This window comes from Octopus sinensis, linkage group LG18 (assembly GCF_006345805.1).
Source record: "Octopus sinensis linkage group LG18, ASM634580v1, whole genome shotgun sequence".
NCBI classification, from domain to species: domain Eukaryota; kingdom Metazoa; phylum Mollusca; class Cephalopoda; order Octopoda; family Octopodidae; genus Octopus; species Octopus sinensis.
In genome coordinates, this window is record NC_043014.1 from 24,563,116 (window position 1) to 24,575,026 (window position 11,911).

Genomic DNA, 11,911 nt, shown 5'->3' on the forward strand with positions numbered 1-11,911 from the left:
ATTCCTCGGGGCCAGAATAGCCCTTTGGCCAATCCAATCCATATTCTGATAATTAGCTTGTAGATCTGGGAACACTGCATCTCTGAGATCAGAAGGCGTTTTAACAATGGTACAAATGGAATCGATGGCAATATTACCATTTTCATCCCCTGGTATTTTGCCTTCGCCAAGTGCAAGGAGGGTGTGAGAAAATGCTGCTGATGTGATATTACGTCGCATATGAGCACGCATATTGGTGTGAAGTTTGAGAGTCTTCACCAGTGGCCACAATGTGGATGACTTAAGACACGCACTTACTGCATCTCAGTTCTAGTCCTTTGGAATAACGGGAAGTGTTTGTCGGAAGTCCCCTGAAAGAAGAAGTGTTATGCCTCCCATGGGAGCTGAAGAGTGTTGATGTCTCTGAGAGATCTATCTAGTGCCTCAAGAGCACCTCTGTGGGCCATCGTGCATTCATCCCAAACGATAAGCTTGCATCATCTGAAGACTTCTACCTGATCGGAGCTGTTACTGATGTTGCAAGTTGGTGTCTCAGTCTTCGCTAAGTCAAGCAGAAGCTTGAAAGTGGAGTGAGCTGTCCTGCCGCCTGGCAACAAAGTAGCCACAATTCCAGATGATGTCACAGCAAGGGCAATGCCTTGTGTTCGCCTAATCTCAGCCAATATTAATTTGTTGACAAAAGTTTTCCCAGTGCCCCCAGGAACGTCCAGGAAAAATATCCCCACAGCTTTGGCCCGGACTGAATTAACAACGGAGTTGTAAGCGAACTTCTGTTCTGGAAGGAGCTTTGGCTCATTGTCGGCTATGTACTCGGCAAGCTCGTCAACATTAAAACATGTCTCATGCAGCAAATGTGAAGACAGAGTGTTTGTGCCTTCCCGGTTTGTTGAAGGTAGGCCATAGACCGGCAAGGCACTATCGCCCATATCAAGTACAGTATCTTCGAACGTAGTTTGTTACCACACAGCCACAAGACACGATATGTATGTGTGTGTGTGTGTGTGTATGGGTAGATATATTATGCATGTATATATGTGTACATATTACATGTACATCTATATATATATATATACATCTACACATAAAATACAAAATAGAAAGTTATATCTTGATATCGCTAGTGATAACAATACTCAAAATATATAACAGACTGGAATTGTAGGCCCGTCTCTTGCAATTTCGATCAATTGGATCTTGTCCTCCCTCTTGTATAGAAGTGTACGGCTGCAGCGAAAATCATCTTTAGACTTTCTTCTATCGAAGGCATTTTTACAAAAATGCTTCTGTAAAGACGGTGAAAATATTGTCAATTTCCCCAAACAGGGACACAATTCAATTTTAAAACAATAACCAAAGCCCCTTCTCCGAAAGGGGGAGGGTTACGATTTACAATTATTTAACAAATGCAACACAACAACGTTTCCCTGACGAGGAACCAACAAACGTGATTACAATAGTCAAACAGTAATAATAATAACAACAAATCTTTTTAATGTATCCCCATTTATGTGAAACCACTTATTCAAGTTCGAGTCATTGATGCAATTTTATACGAATTGCTAATACACACACACATAATAAGGGTGAAAAATTGAATATTAATTTGATTAATATGAATTGAAAACCAGTGGTGTAGCATATAAGACCACAGCGGATCTTCTTCTAGCAAAAAGGATGACCAGTATTAATTGCTCATCTCTTTTATATAAATACTTTCACTTTAATTGTTGCACACTTGCAAAGAGAAAGGAGGAGAAAATGTAGTGGTAATGGTAGGAGTGAAGCACTTGAAATGAAAGAGGGAAATCGTAAAATATTTACTTTTCTGTAATTTTTGCTCAATTGGGGGTGAAATTGAAAAAACTTTACATGCCACGACCCGATGGAATCTACTTGTAAAAATGATAGGTAAATTCCAATTGAAGAAATTCTATATTGTAGAATTGTATAAAAAACGAACGGTTTGGGAAGCAGAGAAAATCTGCCTTTTATCATAAGAGATATAAGTTCAGCAAAAATTTAGATCCAAAATGAATATGGTACTTAATTTAGATGCACCAGAATTCTGTATGGTGTTATTCATATATCCGTGGGGTGATTATATATATATATATATATCTCCCTTTCACCGTTCCTTCTCTCTTGCTCCTCCTCCTCCCTCTCGTCGCTGACACGTGACCAGAGGGTTACTTTCTTTCTGACTACTGCCTTCAACAAGTTTACACAGCTTATCCTGTCCCTCTCGTAAGCTGTTTTCTCAAAGCGTTCAAATTAATTTTTCCTTTCGTCTCGACTTAACAGCCCTTATCGTTTGTTTTTACTGTGTTATTCTCCTTGTCCTGTCTTTAACTGTTTTTATTTGTATTGTTTTTACTGTCTTTTTTAGTTTTTACTGTCCTGTTCTTGTTACCACTTTTACCCCTCCGCAAAAAAATCGTGTCTTGCCTTTACCTTCGAAACACGGAGTAGTCGAAGCAGGGACAGCTGAAGAAGGGGAATATTCCTTGTGCTGTATGTCTTGTACTCTGCTTTTTCGTTGTTTGAAAAAGTCCGTTTCCATGTTTTTGTTTCTCATTGTGTTATACGTTTTTTTGGTGTCCTGTACCCATATATGCATGTACATATAGATGTAGGTATGTACATATATGTATTTTTTTTTTGTACTTGTTTCAGTCATTTTGACTGCGGCCATGCTGGAGCACCGCCTTTTAGAGTGGTGAAAGAGTACAGCAAGGATCACCACCTCCTGCCGGAGCCTCGTGGAGCTTTTAGGTATTTTCGCTCAATAAACACACAACGCCCGGTCAGGGAATCGAAACCGCGATCCTCCGACCGCAAGTCCGCTGCCCTAACCACTAGGCCATTGCGCCTGTATATATGCATATGTTTTATTTATTATTTTGTTATTATATTTATATGTATGTATAAGAAACCACAGTGTACGTATGCTGCTATATTTGTATAAAAAGGAATACCAAAAATGGGACAAGAATGCAAAACATCCAGACAGAGCATACAAAAAAGGAACAACAAAACATCCAGACAGACAATACAAATAAAAACACGGACGGATCATTTGGAGTTTTCTTTCGTCAGTCAAGTTTCAGATTATCTTTGCAATTTTGGCTGGTTATACTTGAGATTGCTCCAATCTGGCCAGCCCCGAGGAAAAACTAAGCTGAGAGCACTAGATTCCTTGGAAGAAAGCAGCAAATGTATACAAAAACAAGGACGGAAAAAACAGAAAAATGGTACACAAACACAAATGCAACTGAAGGACATTAACAACAGGTGTCTTTCGACTAAGGACGAATTAAATTAAGCCGGCTTGTGTGGAAGTGAAGCCTTACAGCAAGCACATAAGTGATGACAGGCATAGGGAGGAAAATAGATTTTGCACGGATGGTAGTTGAATCAAAAAAGAAAGGTCAGTGGCTGAACACCAGTCACGTGGAGAGAGAAGAGAGAGCGGTAGAGGCAGAGGAATAGAAGAATTAGGGAGGGACGAAAAAAACAGAAAAGGGATAGAGTGAGGTGAAAGAGGAGGGAAGGTGAGAATGAAGAGAAAGCTAGGAAATATGAGAGAGGGGGAACGAAAGAAAGAAGAGTGGAAAGAACGAAGCGTGAAGAGGCTGATAGAAAGAAGGAAAGAATAATAGAGTCATACAACATTTATATTTATATATGTACTTACATATAAGAGCCGAAAGTGTACGTATGGTGCTATATTTATATAAAAAAGAATAACAAAAATTTGTCCTTGGTCAAAAGACACCTGTTGTTAATGTCCTTTATTTGTATTTGTGTACCATTTCTCCGATTTTTCCGTCCTTGTTTTCATATACATTTGCTGCTTTCTTCCAAGGAATTGAGTGCTCTTAGCTTAGTTCTTCCTTGAGGCTGGTCCGATTGGAGCAATCTCGAGTAAAACCAGCCGAAATTTCAAAGATAATCTGGAACTCGGCTGAAGAAAGAAAACTCTGAATGACCCGTCTGTGTTTTTTTGTATTGTCTGTCTGGATGTTTTACATTCTTGTCCCATTTTCGGTATTCCTTTTTATATATGTATATATATATATATATATATATATATATCATGATGATGATGATGATATATATATATATATATATATATATATATATTATATATATATATATATATAATATATATATATATATATATATATGTATGTATGTTATATATAGTTCTATATTTAAGAGTTGAGGAAATATGTACATTAATTGTATTATTTACAATTGATGGATATTTGTCCTCATCTTGTTTGTTGTTAACAACGTTTCATCTGATATACCCTCCAGCCTTCATCAAGTGTCTTGGGGAAATTTCAAACCTGGGTTCTCATTCCTAAGGTATTTTTCGATGTTGTTGTTGTTGTTGTTGTTATTTAGGTCACTGCCTAGAATCAAACTTGGAATCTTGGGGTTAGTAGCCCCGTGCTTTTAACCAATACGCCATATAATAACAACAACAACAACATCGAAAAATACCTTAGGAATGAGAACCCAAGTTCTTATTCCCCAAGACACCTGATGAAGGCTGGAGGGTATATCAGATGAAACGTGTTAACAACAAACAAGATGAGGACAAATATCCATCAATTGTAAATAATGTATGTTTATATATGTATGAGGGGTGTCTGAAAAGTTTTGAGCCTCATAAAAAACAAAACATAGTACAAGACTGCTGAGGATTTATTTTACAACATAGTCCCCTTTGATGGCTGAACACTTTCTCCAGTGGTGCTGAAGTGCCATTATCCTGGCGTAGAGGAACTCTTTTGTTTGAGACTCTAAGAAACTTCCTACAGTGTCTATGACGTCGTCATTGTCAGTGGCAAAATGGCAACCAGCCAGGGCTTTTTTCATTTTGGGGAATACATGAAAGTCAGAGGGGGCTAAGTAAGGCAGATGGGGAACAAGTTTGTATCCACAATCACGAATTGTTGCCATGGTAACCACTGAGGTGTGGGCTGGAGCATTATCATGATGAAAAAGGACACCTCTGGTGAGCATTCCTGGCCTTTTTTCTTTACTTCCTGGAGGCATTACAGTAGCTGAGAATAATACAGCCCTATCACGGTGTGACCCTTTTCAAGGTAATCGATCAACAAGACACCTTGAGAATCCCCAAAAGCTGACGCCATGACCTTTCCAGCTGAAGGAATGACCTGGCCTTCCTTGGGGTAGGAGAAGATGTGTGCTTCCACTGCTTTGATTGTTCTTTGGTTTCAGGTTGGCAGTGATAAACCCAACTTTCACCCATAGTAATAAAACGAGCAAGAAAATTCTCTTCATCGGCTTCAAACAGTTCCAATTTGCTCGTGGACAAAGTGCACCTGGTGTGTTTCTGTTTGGGAGTCAAAAGGCGAGGGACCCACCTTTGAGAACCCAAGTTCTTTTCTCACAATGCTGTCTGCTCTTTCAATTGAGATGCCCAGTCTCTAAGCTATCTGGTGACATGATATTTGATGATCTTGCATTATCATACCAAGAGCAAGGTCAATGTTGTCCTCAGTGGTTGCAGTTGGAGGCCTCCCTAGTGTGGGATCATCTTCCACACTCTCCCTGCTACGCTGGAATTTAATTCTAAGTTTATAATGAAGTTTTTTAATCATTTATGAGTGTTAAACTAAAACCAGTATGGTATATTCGTTCCTATTTGGTTAAATATATATTTTGTAAAGATATCTTAGACTAATTATATATTAAGAAATGGAAGTGAGATAATCAAGGTGAACCGAATAGTTTCTTTAGGGACATAGGATTCATACTATTTAGTATTCTTACTATTTGGGATTCATACTATTTAGGATTCCAACTATTTAGATTCATACAGTTTAATTTTAGAAAAAAGAAGAATTCAATTTTAAGTTTGCAGTGAAGTTTTTTTAGTCATCTATGAATGTTAAATTGAAAGCCAGTATAGTATATTCCTTCTTATTTGGTTATAAAGAATTAAAATTTGAAAAATATAGGAATATTCACAAAATTATTATCTAAAATATTTAAACATTCGGGTTGTACGATGTATACAAGATACCCAACTCCAGACGATTATTCAACAGATTTGTATTACTCTGATGTTTCAAAATTTCATAAGTTTCCATAGAACAAAGTTTACAACCATCCCTACTATTTCTCAACCATTGTTGGGATTTTTCTTTGTCTATTTCTTTTGCGTTTAGTTTAGTCCAGTATTTACCATGAAGGGGCTTTTCTTGCCATCGTTTTATCATGGTTCGTTGATGTTCTATTTTTAGTTTGGATTTCATTTGTTTTATAGCTTTTGTTGTTTCTTCATCTTCTTCTTCTTCTTATTCATATTTATTAGGTGGTTTGATTTCTTGTTTGTATTTGTCAGCTTCCTTAAATACTGAGAACAGTTTTTTGTTTTGCTCATGTTTTGCTGCTATTTGTATCAGTTTTCCTTCCTTCTGAAGTAGATATTTTTGCAGTCCTATGGTGGTTATTTTATAGTAGTTTTCCAGCTGTATAAGACCTCTACCACCTTCTATACGTTGTATATATAGTCTTTCTATGTCAGATTTTGGGTGATGCATCCTAGATCCTGTCATTATTTTTCTTGTTTTCCTATCCATTTTGGTCAGTTCATTTAGTGTAGCTGTAACTTATAACTAGGTCAGTTCATTTAGTGTAGCTGTAACTTATAACTAGGACAGCTAAAGTGTTAATACCTATTATCTTGTTTTTAGCATTGAGCTCTGTTTTTAGTATTGATCTAACTCGTCTATAATATTCTTTTTTTATTTTCTCTTTCATTTGTGTGTGTTGTGTCTTATCTAGTTCATGGATTCCTAAGTATTTGTAAGTTTGGTTTTGGTCTAATTCTTTTATTTCATTGGTTTTATCTAGTGTGATGTTGCTACTCTTAACTAGTTTTCCTCTTTTCAGGGTTACTTTGGCGCATTTTTCTAATCCAAATTTCATATCTATTTCTTTGGTAAATCCATGAACTGTCTTTAATAGTGTTTCCAGCTGTTTGTCATTTGCAGCGTATAGTTTTAGGTCATCCATATATAAAAGGTGGCTGATCGTTTTGCCGTAACATTTATATCCGCATCCAGTTCTATTTAGCATATCAGATAGAGGTGACTGCCAAGCAGAAAAGGAGTAGAGAGAGCGGGTCTCCCTGGAATATTCCTCTTCTAATGGGGATGGCTTTGGTTTTCATGAGTCCCTCTTTTGTTTGGAGCTGTAGCACTGTTTGCCATTTATTCATACAGTGCCCTATGAATTTTATAATTGTTGGTGCTACTTTGTTAATGGCTAGTGTTTCGAGGATCCATGTGTGGGGGATGCTATCAAATGCCTTTTTGTAGTCGATCCAGGCCATACTGAGGCCTTTCTTCTTTCTGTGGCTGTCTTCAGTTATGGCTTTATTAATCATTAGTTGATCTTTACAGCCATATGAGCCTTTGCGGCATCCTTTCTGCTCTTCTGGAAACAGGTTGTTTTCGTCCAGGTGCTTGTTCAACCTTTGCGATATCACTGCAGTAAATGCCTTGTACATTGTAGGGAGACAGGTTATTGGTCTGTAGTTTTCTGGTTTTGCTGTCTCATTTGATTTGGAAATTAAGATGGTTTTCCCCTTCGTGAGCCATTCAGGCATTGTCTCTGGCTCTGCTAGTATGTTGTTAAAATTTTCAGCCAGTTTTTTGTGCATTCCTGTTAGATATTTCAACCAGAAGTTGGGGATCTTGTCATGCCCAGGTGCCTTCCAGTTGCTTAGTCTTTGCAGTACCTGGGTGACCTCTTCAGTTGTTATGGGGGTCCAAAGTTGCTCAGATGCTGAGTTTGTTGTTTTAATACTCCTTTTTTTTGGTTGTTCATTCGCCGACCATATTTCTCTCCAGAATTCTTCCACTTCTTCTGCCGTTGGTGCTGCAGTGATTTCTATTTTATTTTTGCCAAGTTCTTGGTAGAACTTTTTGGGGTTGGAGTTGAACTTTTTGTTTTGTTCAAAGAAGCGCTGGCATTTCTCGTATCGGCGGATCCTTTGTGCTTTGGCAAGGATATCTTGCTTCAGTTTTTCTTTTATCTCAGGTAAATCTTTTTGTGTGATGTTGTATTTGCGGAGTATTTTTGTTTTCTTTTTGTTGCTCAGTAGCGTTGATTGTCTACTGATTTCATTAAGAATCGACAGATCTTTTCTCATTTTTTGTATTTTGTTTTGGATGTTATTTATCCACAGGGTTTGTTTGGGTGGTGGTACTCCTGTTTGGATGGGTTTGAGTGAGTATCCAGCTTCTTTTGTGGCTGCAGTGGCTGCTGCGTATACTAAGTCATTTAGCTCAGTGATATCGCTTTTTGTTTCAGTGGCTATTAGTTCCGTGACGGCTAGGTTTATGTTGTTTATAATTGGTGTTGTTGTTTCATCTATTTTGATTTTTGGGAGGTATGGTCGGTGGTCCATTTTGAGCTCTGTGGTTTTCAGTTCTTTGATTATTTTAGTTTTTATATTATCATAATCATTAGGCTCCCCTTCGTTGTTTCCAGGTTTTAGATTTGTGTCGCTTTCTTTCTTATATATTTGTTTGTCGTGTTTTGGCTTGCTGTTTGTCGTATATTATTATGCATCCTTACGGTCTGGGTTTGTTGTTTTTTGTTTACATCGTGTTTGTTGGGAATGTTACGTTTGTCTTCGTGTTTGACTGTTTCAGTGTTTATATTATTGGGCATTGCTGTGTGGCTTCTATCTACATTTTCCTGGTGTATTTTTTTCTTTTAGATGTTCTATTTCTATTTCTGATATTTTTTTTGCGTTGAGAATGTATCTTCGTACGTTAGCTAGTTTATTGCTGTATCCAAGTCTATATTTATGTTATTTTCCTTCCATATTTTATATGTATGTGTTATTGTGTTTTCATTTTTTGGGTAGAGCACTGCTATGAAGTATGCATGTAGGATAGAAATGTATTCCTCACGTGTCCATTTATGTCTTTTGGGTTTTATTTGCGGGACATGAGGAACAATGTCCGGCCCATTATTTTGATGGTCGTCATTTTCATAGGGTACCGGTCCGTTCATTTCTGTTGTCACATTGTTTTGCACATGTAGTTTTTCGTACATTTTGTGTTGTAAGTTTAAAGTACGTACTTCCCGATTGTTATGGGTTGAATATTATCGGTGGTATTTAATTTCTTCGTAGTTTTTTTGTACATGGTGTTTGGGGTCGGGGATGATCTGGTGTTGATGGATTGTAATGTATCACGCATGTTTACATGTGTTGTGTTAGAGGTGGAGATGATATCGAGTTAAAATACATAATTTCGTTTCGAAAATAGTAATAAATTTCAATGAGTATTACTTACTCGGATATAGTCCAATCCTTTGTTAGTAAATTTTTGGCTCCATACGATGTCTTTGTTTTCGATGTTTGTGGATAGATTTCGGAGCTCTGTTTTATCGTTCTTACATCTTAAACGTCTCCTGTGTTCCCATTCTTAAACGTCCCCGGTGTTCCCATCTCTTAAACGTCCCCGGTGTTCCCATCTTTTAAACGTCCCCGGTGTTCCCATCTCTTAAACATCCCCGGTGTTCCCATTCTTAAACGTCCCCGGTGTTCCCATCTCTTATTATTATTATTATTATTATTGTTGTTGTTGTTGTTGTTGTTATTATAATCTTTGAATATCTTCTTTCTTTGATTTTCCCTCTACCATTTTTCTTAGTATATATTTTGACCCATAATAGGTTCACTTGATTAATAAGGCTTTTTCCCCCAGTTAATAAATACTATGCCCACTCATTATAAGTGATAGTCTTTTTCTCCAAATTGAATAAATTTTAGATTTATATTTTTTCCTTTATTCTAACGTATCAAAGTACTTGGAACTTATTGACCAACTGTTGTGATGATGTGCATAGTGTTTGTAAGGTCTCTGCATTCTCTGTGACCACGGTCTCTGCATTAATGTGACCACTTGACATTGACCTACTTCTCCTAATGCCGAATCTATTCATCAAATAGTAGTAATTGGCATTTAGTAGTGACAATGCTGTCTTCTACATAAATTCCTTATATGGAGCTCTGAAATCCCCTTTACCCCATTTCTATAATTAGAAAATCTTTATTGTCTCCTTCCACTTATTCTTCCCTCTCAGAACCTTACAGTAGTCTGGAACAACCGAATCTTTGTCAGTCAGTTGATGGGCTCCACTACCTCAAATGTTCTTAAAATTTAAATCCACATCTTTGTCTATATATCTACCTTCTCTATAATGTTGCCACTTGATATGAAAATTTTTGTATTAATGAAAAACCTCTATAATTGGCTGATGAGTGCTCAGCATTTTAAAACTGTTGCAATACTTACAACATTTAATAAAATGATGTAGTATGAAACGATCGTACCAAACTACCAGAGTCATTCTTGTTGCTTATTTTGATTATACTCACCCCACGGATTTTTATGGATAACACCATACAGAATTCTGGTGCATCTAAATTAAGTACCATATTCATTTGAATCTAAATTTTTGCTGAACTTATATATGTATATATATATGAATGTATATGTATATGTATGAATGTATATGTATATATATGTATGTATATGTATATGTATATATATATGTATATGTATATATATGTATGTATATGTATATATGTGTATATATGTATATATATATGTATGTATATATGTATCAGAGATTTAGGGACATGCTCATCAAGAAACTTGATGAGAGGGAGGAGGAGCTACAGACGTCGGACATAGAAGGTAGCTGGAAATTCCTACGGGACAGCTTGCTGAGTGCCACAGACCAAGTCTGTGGATGGTGCAAAGTCCCTTCCAGACCTAGAGTTACGTGGTGGTGGAATAGTACAGTAGACAAAGCCATTAGTGCAAAGAAACAGGCCTGGAAAGCCTGGAGGAATGGGGGTAGCAGGGAACTGTACCAGGTAGCCAAAAGGGAGGCTGGGCGGCTGGTATACATAGCCAAAGATGTAGCAGAAAAGAAGAACTTTGCCAATGTCCAGTGATGTGAGGACCAAAGAACCGAGGTATTTCGGATTGCTAGACAGTGTGTGAGAGAAAATAGTGATGTTACAGGAGAGAAATGTGTCCGCATGGATGATGGTGCACTTGCTTTTAATGATGGTGAAAAGAAAGAGGCTTGGAGAAGCCATTATGAAAGACTGCTGAATGTGGAGAATGAATGGGAGGAGGAGAGCCTGCCAAATGTTGACCTAGTAGAGGGACCAGCTATTCGAATCACTACCGGAACTAGAAACGAAATTTCGGGTGTGGAAGCAAGGTTTAGAATCAAAGGGCCTTAGAGTAAATGTAGCAAAGACCAAAGTTATAGTAAGCAGAAAGGTGAACTCAGCCCCCCCCCTCGGGCAGGTGGCCCTGCTCGATCTGTAGGAAAGGTGTAGGTAGAAATTCCATAAGATGTACCCAGTGTAAGCTATGGACGCATAAGAGGTGCAGCAACATCAAAGGGAAATTAACTGATAAGATAGCTTTCATGTGCAGCAGATGCACAGGGACAATAGCCACCACAGATACTCAGAGAACAGATTCCATCACACTCCAGGGGGAGAAACTAGAAGTAGTTGATAGTTTCCACTACCTAGGTGACCAAGTTAGTAGTGGAGGTGGATGCTCAGAGAGTGTCACCACTAGAATACGAATAGCCTGGGCAAAGTTTAGAAAGCTTCTACTCCTACTGGTGACAAAGGGTCTCTCGCTCAGAGTGAAAGGTAGATTGTATGATGCATGTGTGCGAACTGCCATGCCTCACGGTAGTGAAACATGGGCTGTGACTGCAGAGGACATGCGTAGACTTGAAAGAAATGAAGCTAACATGATCCGCTGGATGTGTAATGTCAGTGTGCGTGCACGACAGAGTGTAAGCACCCTGA